The sequence below is a fragment of the Bos javanicus genome, chromosome 8, assembly GCF_032452875.1.
Source record: "Bos javanicus breed banteng chromosome 8, ARS-OSU_banteng_1.0, whole genome shotgun sequence".
NCBI lineage: Eukaryota > Metazoa > Chordata > Mammalia > Artiodactyla > Bovidae > Bos > Bos javanicus.
This window is the reverse complement of record NC_083875.1, coordinates 1,054,961-1,066,750: the sequence shown is the minus strand read 5'-3', so window position 1 is coordinate 1,066,750 and position 11,790 is coordinate 1,054,961.

Sequence of the window (11,790 nt, the reverse complement as noted above, 5' to 3'; positions counted from 1 at the left end):
CTGTTCTGCTCTTGATGCCCTGGCCCATCTGTCCATGAGCCTTCTCTCTCCTTCATACCTGGTTCCAGCCCCAGCCTTGCTCATCTCCCTGTCCCCCTATTCCCCCAGCCCCCAAACCCCCAGCCTTGTCACCGTCTCTGCCCAGACAGGATCTTGGCTGCTCCTGCTCCCAAAGCTCAGTTCTCTGCAGGGCTCCAGTTCACAGTGCTTCAGTCATGGCCAACTCTTTGTGGCCCCATGGACTGTAGCCCACCAGGCTCCTCTGTCCATACGGTTCTCCAGGCAAGAATATTGGAGTGGGTAGCCATTCCCTTCTCCAGGGGATCTTCCCAACCCAGGGATCTAACTAGGGTCTCCTGCATTGCAGGCAGATTCTTGACCATCTGAGCAATCTGGGAAGTCCGTTACTCCTGCATGTTGCCTCAGAAGCCACCATAGTAGTGGTAATGGGGTTTTGTGGATGAACTTCAGAGAAGTGTGGCCCTGGGTGCATAATGTAATCACATAGCAGTACCATAAGCAGGACCATCACACAGCAAAGCTAGGACCCCTCCCTGCTGGTTGGAGGTCTTCACAGTCCGCTTTCAGCATCTAGCAGGTAGACCGAGATTCAGGACTTCAGTCCCGTCCTGAGGAGGACTTCAAGGGTCACAGTGGGTTTTGTCCCTGTGCTTACTCTCGTGGGTCTGGTCTCACCCCAGTCCCCTCCAGCTGCCCCATGGGCTTCCCAGCATGCCCTTGCTCTTCTCCTCAGTGTCCTGCACTTTTTTTTTTCTTTTTTAAAATTTTATTTTATTTTTAAACTTTACAATATCGTATTAGTTTTGCCAAATATCGAAATGAATCCGCCACAGGTATACCTGTGTTCCCCATCCTGAACCCTCCTCCCTCCTCCCTCCCCATATCCTCCCTCTGGGTCGTCCCAGTGCACCAGCCCCAAGCATCCAGTATAGTGCATCAAACCTGGACTGGCGACTCGTTTCATACATGATATTATACATGTTTCAATGCCATTCTCCCAAATCTCCCCACCCTCTCCCTCTCCCACAGAGTCCATAAGACTGATCTATACATCAGTGTCTCTTTTGCTGTCTCGTACACAGGGTTATTGTTACCATCTTTCTAAATTCCATATATGTACGTTAGTATACTATATTGGTGTTTTTCTTTCTGGCTTACTTCACTCTGAATAATAGGTTCCAGTTTCATCCACCTCATTAGAACTGATTCAAATGTATTCTTTTTAATTGCTGAGTAATACTCCATTGTGTATATGTACCACAGCTTTCTTATCCATTCATCTGCTGATGGGCATCTAGGTTGCTTCCATGTGCTGGCTATTATAAACAGTGCTGCGATGAACATTGGGGTACATGTGTCTCTTTCCCTTCTGGTTTCCTCAGTGTGTATGCCCAGCAGTGGGATTGCTGGATCATAAGGCAGTTCTATTTCCAGTTTTTTAAGGAATCTCCACACTGTTCGCCATAGTGGCTGTACTAGTTTGCATTCCCACCAACAGTGTAAGAGAGTTCCCTTTTCTCCACACCCTCTCCAGCATTTATTGCTTGTAGACTTTTGGATTGCAGCCATTCTGACTGGCGTGAAATGGTACCTCATAGTGGTTTTGATTTGCATTTCTCTGATAATGAGGGATGTTGAGCATCTTTTCATGTGTTTGTTAGCCAGCGTCTGTCCTTTCTACTTCCCTCTGGGGGAGGCTCGCCCCATGGCTGAGAACCCCCTGTTACTTAAGCTTCCCATAAATGTTCTCAGGGGTCATGACTGCTTGCTCTCCAGGAACCCTTGCCACATGGATGGAGAGCTGATCAATCTAAGTCACAGCTGGCTGGGGACAGTGGACACCTGTGGGCAGGTTACTTGTCAGCCCCTCCCTCAGTTCTGGTGCAGCAGACCACAGGTGGGCATTCTGCCATGCAAACCTACCTGTTTGTGGATGTGAAAAGCCTCAGGAGTAGGAAGCTGACTTGAGGGAAAAATACAGTCATATCTTTGGGTGAAAGTGTTAGTCCCTTAGTTGTGTCTGACTCTTTGCGACCCTAGGGACTGTAGCCCACCAGACTCCTCTCCAGGGGATCTTCCCAACCCAGAGATTGAACCTGGATCTCCTGCACTGCAGGCTGATTCTTAACCATCTGAGCTAAATAATAGCCAGGCCTGGAAAATGACAGGAGCAGAGATAACTGGTAAAAGGAAAACTCTCCATGGATGTCTTTATAAGAATTCACCTGCCTATCCAGACAGCAGAGTCTCTTGAGTTATTCTTTACAGAGATTTTTAACTCTACTTGGTGGTTTTTCAACTGTCTACATTCTTTTATCTTTATTACATATATGGCTTTCCACCCTGAGGCTGGTATACTTGGCTCTGCTCTGATTTAATACCCACATTAGCGTCTATTTTAAATATCCTATTAGTGCATGTTAGACATGGTGTCAGCAGACCCATAAAGAGCTGTGCTGATGTGTGAGGCAGCTTTAATTGTTCAGTTGCTAAGTCATGTCTGACTCTTTGCAACCCCATGGACTTCAGCATGCCAGGCTTTCTTGTTCTTCACGATCTCCAGGAGTTTGCTCAAACTCATGTGCATTGAATCAGTGATGCCATCCAACCATCTGTCATCCCCTTTTCTTCCTGCCTTCAATCTTTCCTGGGATCAGGGTCATTTCCAATGAGTCAGCTTTTTGCATCAGGTGGCCAACGTATTGGAACTTCAGCTTCAGCATCAGTCCTTCCAATGAACACCAGGAGTGATCTCCTTTAGAATGGACTGGTTGGATCTCCTTGCAGTCCAAGGGACTCTCAAGAGTCTTCTCCAGCAGCACACTTCAAAAGCATCAATTCTTCAGCACTCAGCTTTTGTTATGGTCCAACTCTGACATCTGTAATGACTACTGGAAAAATATAGCTTTGGCTATGTGTACCTTTGTTGGCAGAGTGATGTCTCTGCTTTTTAATACTCTGTTCTCTCATAGCTTTTCTTCCAGGAATTAAAGCTGAGCTCCCTGCATTGAGAGCACAGAATTTTTAACCACTGGACCACCAATAAAGTCCCTGTAATTCATTTTCATATGTGCAGACATATATTTCCTGTTCCTGCATTTGTTGATCTTGCTTCCTTGGTTGCTTCAGTTCTGTCCAATTCTTTGCGACCCCATGGACTGTCGCCAGCCTCTTCTGTCCATGGGATTTTCCAGGCAAGAAGACTGCAGTGGTTTGCCATTTTCTCCGCCAGGGGATCTTTCTGACCCAGAGATTGAACCCGCATCTGCTGTGTCAGCATATGCTGAATTGGCGGGCCTGTTTGTTTGTTGATAGGTGCTGCTTTTTGCTGATCGCAGACTGTGGGCGGAGGGATGAACTGACACTTGTCCTAAATCATAGCACATCAGAGGCAAAACATCATTCCTGATTTTCTCTCACCTTTATATCATAAGGCAAAATCTTAGCGTAGTTTTCCTCTAGCTGTCAAATTAGCTGAAATGTTCTCTGCCTTTTGGAGATGCAGTTTTTAATTATTCATTGGAGTCATTGTGTTCATCAGAAAGAATAGGCAACATAGATGTGTGACATGTGGGGACACACCTGTGCAGCTTTCATCTGTATCACATCCTTTAGAGCTGCTTCATGTGGGGGTGAGGTCACTGCTCTTTGCAGCCTGTGCTGGGTGGGGACAGAGGTGGGACCCAGTATTGTGCAGCCTTCCTAGCAGTTTGACTTGAATGTTTGTGCTAATATCTGTTTCTGTGGCTTAACTCCTATATTGATGAGTTTGGTTTTGTAGCTCATCCATCTGGCTTGGTTTCTTTCTTCAAACAGTTCCTTTTATTGTATTTTATGAAAAGCTTGTTCTGAAACAATTTGGGAAAAACAAACATCCTCCCCACAGCCTGACCCTTCTAAGGCCCTGCTGCTTCACACAGGCTGATGGTGAGGTGACTGAATCCTGAAGTTAAAGAGATGAGGCAGAATTGAAATTCCTTTTCTAGAGAACCCTGAGGGTGGATAAATGAAGTGTTCTGTGTCCAAAGCATGGGAGGTCTCTAGCACCTGGAGCCTGCCCACCAGCCCCGCACCCCCATCCTAGTGGTCCTCCTTCTGGGCTTGGATGGGGCGGGTCCAGCCATAAGCTGTGAACAGGTCAGAGGAGCTGCAGTCCTGAGCTTAGAGTAGGGAGACCCTTCTGTGTGCCACGTTCCCAGGAGAGTCCTCACGTGGATGATGGCCTCCTGAGCCATCCTGAGGGGACCCCTTCCTTGTGGCAGGCAAGGGACTGAGCCAATGAGAAGTGGTACCCCCATTCAGAAGGGAGCGAGTATGCTACATTACTAAAGATGCCTGAATGTAGGCAGCTCTTGGTGAGGCCTCTAGACAGGGTGTAACCTGGTTGGCCCCTTGCCTGCACCTAGCAGAGACTTTGAGCTGCACATTCTTCTTGACTTCCCAGAACTCCTAAGATGGATGGTTACTGTTCTAAACCTCTAGATTTTCCCCTGAAAGGTAGGCAAGCCTGCATTATCTTCTCCCTGTGTGCAGAGAAGCCGATGGCTCCTGGGGACTGTGTTTTAGTCACTATCCTCCATGTAATCCTTTCTTTACAGATTGCAGCTGTTGTTTTCAGCTTTCTGATCACAGGGCTGTTTTTAAAAACTACTCTGTGGATGGTGTGGTATTGTTTCCATGTTTTAAGAAGTCTGAAATGTAAACCTTAAGTATTGAAACAAACTCTAAGCAGTATATATTACTGACTTTTTGAATTGAGCAAAGGGTCATTCTTTCATAAAGTCTTCTCTCAGCAACACCAGAGAAGAAGATTATAGTCACAAAGCAAAGCTTCTAGGGTGAGAATACAGCACACTTTGGTTCAAAGATTTTAAAAACCAGTAAACTGTGAGCTTCACACTTACTATATAGACAGTAGCAGACATGCATCAGAATCCCAGCTTATAAATGAGAAAATAAAGTTACAGTAAACCATGAGCACAGGTCAGAAATTGTATTAAACATAAAAGTGACATCTCAGAGTGAGCAAAAGAGCTTCAGTTTGTGTCTAAATATGTGTTCAGAAAAGTTTCAGCATGAATAAGGACACAACTGTGTGTAACTGGGGTTAGTGTATAAGTATATCCTGCCCCTCCATTGGTGTAGCATCTAATATTTTAGATGTTGGAAATTTTTAAAAAGGATGTAAATATACAGTACCCTTTGTTTCTTAGCATAGCACATTCTAAAACAGAGAAATACTATGTTGCTTTCATTTATACTGAGTAACTTCCATTTTGTGTGTGTGTGCTAAGTCGCTTCAGTCATGCCTGACTCTTTGTGGCCCCATGGATTGTAGCCCATCAGGCTTCTCTGTTCATGGGATTCTCCAGGCAAGAATATTGGAGTGGGTTGCCCTGCTATCCTCCAGGGGATCTTTCCCAACCCAGGGATGGACCCTGAGTCTCTTTTGTCTCCTGCATTGGCAGATGTGTTCTTTACCGCAAGTGCCACTCGGGAAGCTCCAACTTTACATAGTATTTATGTTTTGAATATTGCTGTATTTTCATTTACTTTATGCTAATAATTAGTATCAGACTTACGGTAATATTTGTATATGGTATGTGTGTGCTTAGTCACTCAGTCATGTCTGATTTTTTTGACCCCATGAACTACAGCCCACCAGGTTCCTCTGTTCATGGGGATTCTCCAGGCCAGAATACTGGAGTGGGTTTCCATGCCCACCTCCAGAGAATCTTCCCAACCCAGGGATTGAACCCAGGTCTCCCTCAATGCAGGCAGATTCTTTACCAGCTGAGCCACAAGGGAAGCCCAAGAATATTGGAGTGGGTAGCCTATCCCTATCCTGGGGAACTTCCTGACCCAGGAATCAAACCAGGGTCTTCTGCATTGTAGAGTGATTCTTTACCAGCTGAGCTACCAGGGAAGCCCTTTATATGGTATAAACTTATTTACATTTGGTATGATGAAACATTAGTATATTTGAATTACGATGTATGATGAATATTTAGTTTCATGTATTTGTTCCATCAGTTTGCTTATGGTTTTCATTTTAAATGGAGGTTCATAATGTCATAGGGAATTCTGAGGCATCCAGTTGTCACACGTTTGCCATGTTAGCCTGAAATGCTTCTATTGTATAAAAATAGTAAAACTTTTTAGAATCATGCTCTTCCATGATTCTGGATTAGACATCTTGATTCCTTGTGCTGAAATATGGTAAACAGATCTGTGGTTTACATCCAGGGATATGTAATATAATTATGTTCAGAAAGTGGGAATGAAATACTTGGAAAGTCATAGGTCTTAACATTTGGAAATTTAATCACAGATTCAGAACATTAAATACATTAAACACCTTTTTCCTTCACCCAAAATACTTATTGTATGGAAATAGAGAGGCATTCTGTTAAATCTTGTCTTTGTATTTTCACATGTGTTCTTTTATGAGGTGGAATAGACCAGTGCTTCCCTGCTAGCTCAGTTGGTAAAGAACCTGCCTGCAATGCAGGAAACTCTGGTTCGACTCCTGCGTTGGGAAGATCCACTGGAGAAGGGATAGGCTACCACTCCAGTATTCTTGGGCTCCCCTTGTGGCTCAGCAGGTAAAGTATCTGACTGCATTGAGGGAGACCTGGGTTCGATCCCTGGGTTGAGAAGATCCCCTGGAAAAGGAAAAGGCTACTCACTCCAGTATTCTGGCCTGGAGAACTCCATGGACTGTATAGTCCATGGGGTTGCAGAATCAGACACGACTAAGCGGCTTTCACTTTCACAAACCAGGATAGGGCTTCCCAGGTGGCTCAGTGGTAAAGAATCCATCTGCCAATTCAGGAGACATGGGTTTGATCCCTGGGTCAGAAGATCCCCTGGAGCAGGAAATGGCAAGCCACTCCAGTATTTTTTCCTGGAGAATCCCATGGACAGTGGGCCTGGCGGGCTATAGTCCATGGGGCTGCAGAGAGTTGGACATGACTGAAATGACTGAAAACAACACAGACCAGGTTAGGAGGATCTGTGTTTTCTTCTAGTTTAAGACCTGCTTTGCAGGCCTCAAGGGCTCAGTGAGTACGATTCCCCTGGGCTGTGGGGGGTGTCAGAGTGGCCTCATCTCAATAAAATTTTGTTTATAAAAACAGGTTCCAGAGGGAGGGGACATGTGTATACCTACAGAATGGGAAAGACTAGAGATCTCTTCAAGAAAATCAGAGATACCAAAGGAACATTTCATGCAAAGATGGGCTCGATAAAGGACAGAAATGGTATGGACCTAACAGAAGCAGAAGATATTAAGAAGAGATGGCAAGAATACACAGAAGAACTGTACAAAAAACATCTTCACGACCAAGATAATCACGATGGTGTGATCACTGACCTAGAGCCAGACATCCTGGAATGTGAAGTTAAATGGGCCTTAGAAAGCATCACTACGAACAAAGCTAGTGGAGGTGATAGAATTCCAGTTGAGCTATTACAAATCGTGAAAGATGATGCTGTGAAAGTACTGCACTCAGTATGCCAGCAAATTTGGAAGACTCAGCAGTGGCCACAGGACTGGAAAAGGGCAGTTTTCATTCCAATCCCAAAGAAAGGCAATGCCAAAGAATGCTCAAACTACCGCACAATTGCACTCATCTCACATGCTAGTAAAGTAATGCTTAAAATTCTCCAAGCCAGGCTTCAGCAATACGTGAACCGTGAACTTCCTGATGTTCAAGCTGGTTTTAGAAAAGGCAGAGGAACCAGAGATCAAATTGCCAACATCCGCTGGATCCTGGAAAAAGCAAGAGAGTTCCAGAAAAGCATCTATTTCTGCTTTATTGACTATGCCAAAGCCTTTGACTGTGTGGATCACAATAGACTATGGAAAATTCTGAAAGAGAATTGGGAATACCAGACCACTGGATCTGCCTCTTGAGAAATTTGTATGCAGGTCAGGAAGCAACAGTTAGAACTGGACATGGAATAACAGACTGGTTCCAAATAGGAAAAGGAGTACATCAAGGCTGTATATTGTCACCCTGTTTATTTAACTTATATGCAGAGTACATCATGAGAAATGCTGGACTGGAAGAAACACAAGCTGGAATCAAGATTGCCAGGGGAAATATCAATAACCTCAGATATGCAGATGACACCACCCTTATGGCAGAAAGTGAAGAGGAACTCAAAAGCCTCTTGATGAAAGTGAAAGTGGAGAGTGAAAAAGTTGGCTTAAAGCTCAACATTCAGAAAACGAAGATCATGGCATCTGGTCCCATCAGTTCATGGGAAACAGATGGGGAAACAGTGGAAACAGTGTCAGACTTTATTTTTCTGGGCTCCAAAATCACTGCAGATGGTGACTGCAGTAAAAGACGCTTACTCCTTGGAAGGAAAGTTATGACCAACCTCGATAGCATATTAAAAAGCAGAGACATTACTTTGCCAACAAATGTTCGTCTAGTCAAGGCTATGGTTTTTCCTGTTGTCATGTATGGATGTGAGAGTTGGACTGTGAAGAAGGCTGAGTGCCGAAGGATTGATGCTTTTGAACTGTGGTGTTGGAGAAGACTGTTGAGAGTCCCTTGGACTGCAAGGAGATCCAAGCAGTCCATTCTGAAGGAGATCAGCCCTGGGATTTCTTTGGAAGGAATGATGCTAAAGCTGAAACTCCAGTACTTTGGCCACCTGCGAAGAGTTGACTCATTGGAAAAGACTCTGATGCTGGGAGGGATTGGGGGCAGGAGGAGAAGTGGACAACAGAGGATGAGATGGTTGGATGGCATCACTGACTCAATGGACGTGAGTCTCAGTGAACTCCAGGAGTTGGTGATGGACAGGGAGGCCTGGCGTCCTGCAATTCATGGGGTTGCAAAAAGTCGGACACGACTGAGCGACTGATCTGATCTGATGGCTGATTCATATTGATGTATGGCAGAAACCAACACAATATTATAAAGCAATTATCCTCCCATTAAGAATAAAATAAAAAAGAATAGACTTGTTATTTTTTAGAATAGAATAAATGCATATCAACAATGAAAACAAACAAACAAACAGGCAGTGGCTGTCCCCTCTGCACGCTGCCTCACCTTTTCTGTCTGGGAGGGTGTATGTGTGTGGACCCAGCTTCACCTGCTCCGTGTCAGTGAGCTGAGCGCACAGCAGCAGGTGGCTGCCTTCCTCTGTTCCCTGGCCCCACCTGTGAAGCAGGGATGACAGGTGCTGAGAGGAGGGAGCTGCGAACCTGTTCAGGGGCCGGTGCGATGCTCCAGGCCACTGTCGCCAGGTTCAGTCTGTGTCAGTGTCCTTAAAGGTACATGCAGCCCAATACGCCCCATATTTCAAAGTCCTTTTTTATGTATTAAGGCAAGCTGTTCTGTGTGTCTTTCCTTGAAATCAGTGAATTGTACATTTTGTGTATGTGTAGGGATTTTCAGACAGTTGAGAAATCACCCCCAATGCACATTCCTTTTGATACAATTAATTTTGTTTATGGGTTTAATCTGTGGTGAGTCAGGGAGCCTAAAATGCTCTCTGAAAAATAAAGGGCTCACAGAAGTAGTATGACTGAATTCTCTCAGGTCCTAGTACATCTGCTGGAGGGCTGAGTGGGGCTTCAGTCATACACGTGGAATCGTTGGTTGTCTCGTGAATAATTCCTCTGTTCCCAGACAGAGCTTACTTCCTCTATCTCAGGGTCAGATCTCGAGTTCAGGGGGGTCTCCTCTTTCTCATAATGTCTGGCTTCACTCTTAGATTTGACGTTCCTCTCACGATAGGTGAGGTGTGTCCATGAGGCTGTCACAACTGAGAACACATTCCACAAAGCAAACAGACTTTCCTTGCATATCTTCAGCTCAGAACTAGCAATCCTTGTGAGTTCACTGAGCAGTTGAAATACAGCAAAAACAAGAGGTCGTTTTAGTAGGAAAATCCTTAAGTTTAGCTTGGCGGGTTTAGAGGATGCAAACACAAATCACAGAAATTCTAGGAAACTCCCGCCCTGCACCCCAGTCCCTCAGCATAGACCCACACAGGTGTCATCACACTGACTTTTGTGGACATTTATGAAGATTATGACACTCAATATGTCAGCAAATCTGGAAGACCCAGCAGTGGCCACAGACTGGGAAAGGTCAATCTCATCCCAGTTCCCAAGAAGGGAGTACTAAAGAATGTGCTATCAGACAGTCACATTTATTTCCTAGCCCAGTTAAGGTCATGCTTAAAATCTTGCATGCTAGGCTTCATCTTTATGTGAACCAAGAACTTCCTGAAGCCCAAGCTGAGTTTAGAAAAGGCTGAGAATTGCCAGCATTCACTGGATCACACAGAAGGCATGGGAATTCTTGAAAAACGTCTACCTCTGTTTCATTGACTTTGCTAAGCCTTTGACTGTGTAGATCATGACAAACTGTGGAAAGCTCTAAGAGAGATGGGAATACCAGACCATCTTACATGTCTCCTGAGAAACCTTTTTGCGGTTCAAGAAGCAACAGTTAGAACACTGTATGGAAAACTGATTGGTTCAGAATTAAGAAAGGAGTATGACAGGGCTCTCTGTTGTCACCCTGTTTGTTTAATCTATATACTGAGCACATCATGTGAAATGCCCAGCTGGATGAGTTACAAGCTGGAATCAAGACAGATGGGAGAAACATCAACAACCTCAGATTTGCAAATGATACCACTCTGAAGGCAGAAAGTGAAGAGGAACTAAAGAGCCTCTTGATGCGGGTGAAGGAGGAGAGTGAAAGAGCCGGCTTAGAACTAAATATTAAAAAAACTAAGATCATGGCATCTGGCCCCATTACTTCATGGCAAATAGAAGGAGAAAAGGTGGAAGTAGTGACAGATTTCCTCTTCTTGGGCTCTAAAATCACCGTGGATGATGACTGTAGCAGTGAAATCAGAAGACAATTACTTCTCTTCAGGAAAACTATGACAAACCTAGACAGTGTGTTGAAAAGCAGAGACGTTACTCTGCCATGGTCCATATAGTCATGGCTATGGTCTTCACAATGGTTACATATGGTTGTGAGAGATGGGCTGTAAAGAAGGCAGAATAACAAAGAATTGATGCTTTCAAACTGTGGTTCTGGAGAAGACTCCTGAAATCCCTCGGACTGCAAGGAGACCAAACCAGTCAATCCTAAAGGAAATCAACCGTGAATATTCAGTGGAAGTACTGATGCTGAAGCTCCAGTACTTTGGTCACCTGATGTGAAGAGCTGACCCTGATGCTCAGAAAGATTGAAGGCAGAAGGAAGAGAGGTCGTCAGAGGATGAGATGGTTGGATGGCACCACCAACTCAATGGACATGAGTTTGAACAAACTCCAGGAGATGGTGAAGGACAGAGAGGCCTGGCGTGCTGCAGTCCATGGGATCACAAAGAGTTGGACGTGACTGGGAGACTAAATAAAAAAAACAATGAAGATTGTTTTCTTTTTTTAATAAATGGAGCAATAGTTTCTCTTTGCTTTCATTCTGGAGGTTTGAATAAAAAAAATATGATTGTAGAATGGTTCAGAATTTGGTCATTCTGTCTTTTATGTTTTTACCAGATGTAGATGCTTTGCTGAGTCATGTGCTTCTGGGGAACAACAGAGCTTTCCTCTTTCCTGGAAGAGGACTGGGACCCAAATTACTCTCTTTAATTTTGACTGCATCTGTGACCATGTCTATTAGGGTGAGCAGGAAATCACTGTCTCCTACCACTTGTGAAAAAGGTATTGGCAGTTGTGATGGTTGCCTGGAATTGGGACTTAATCAGATGGAGGCC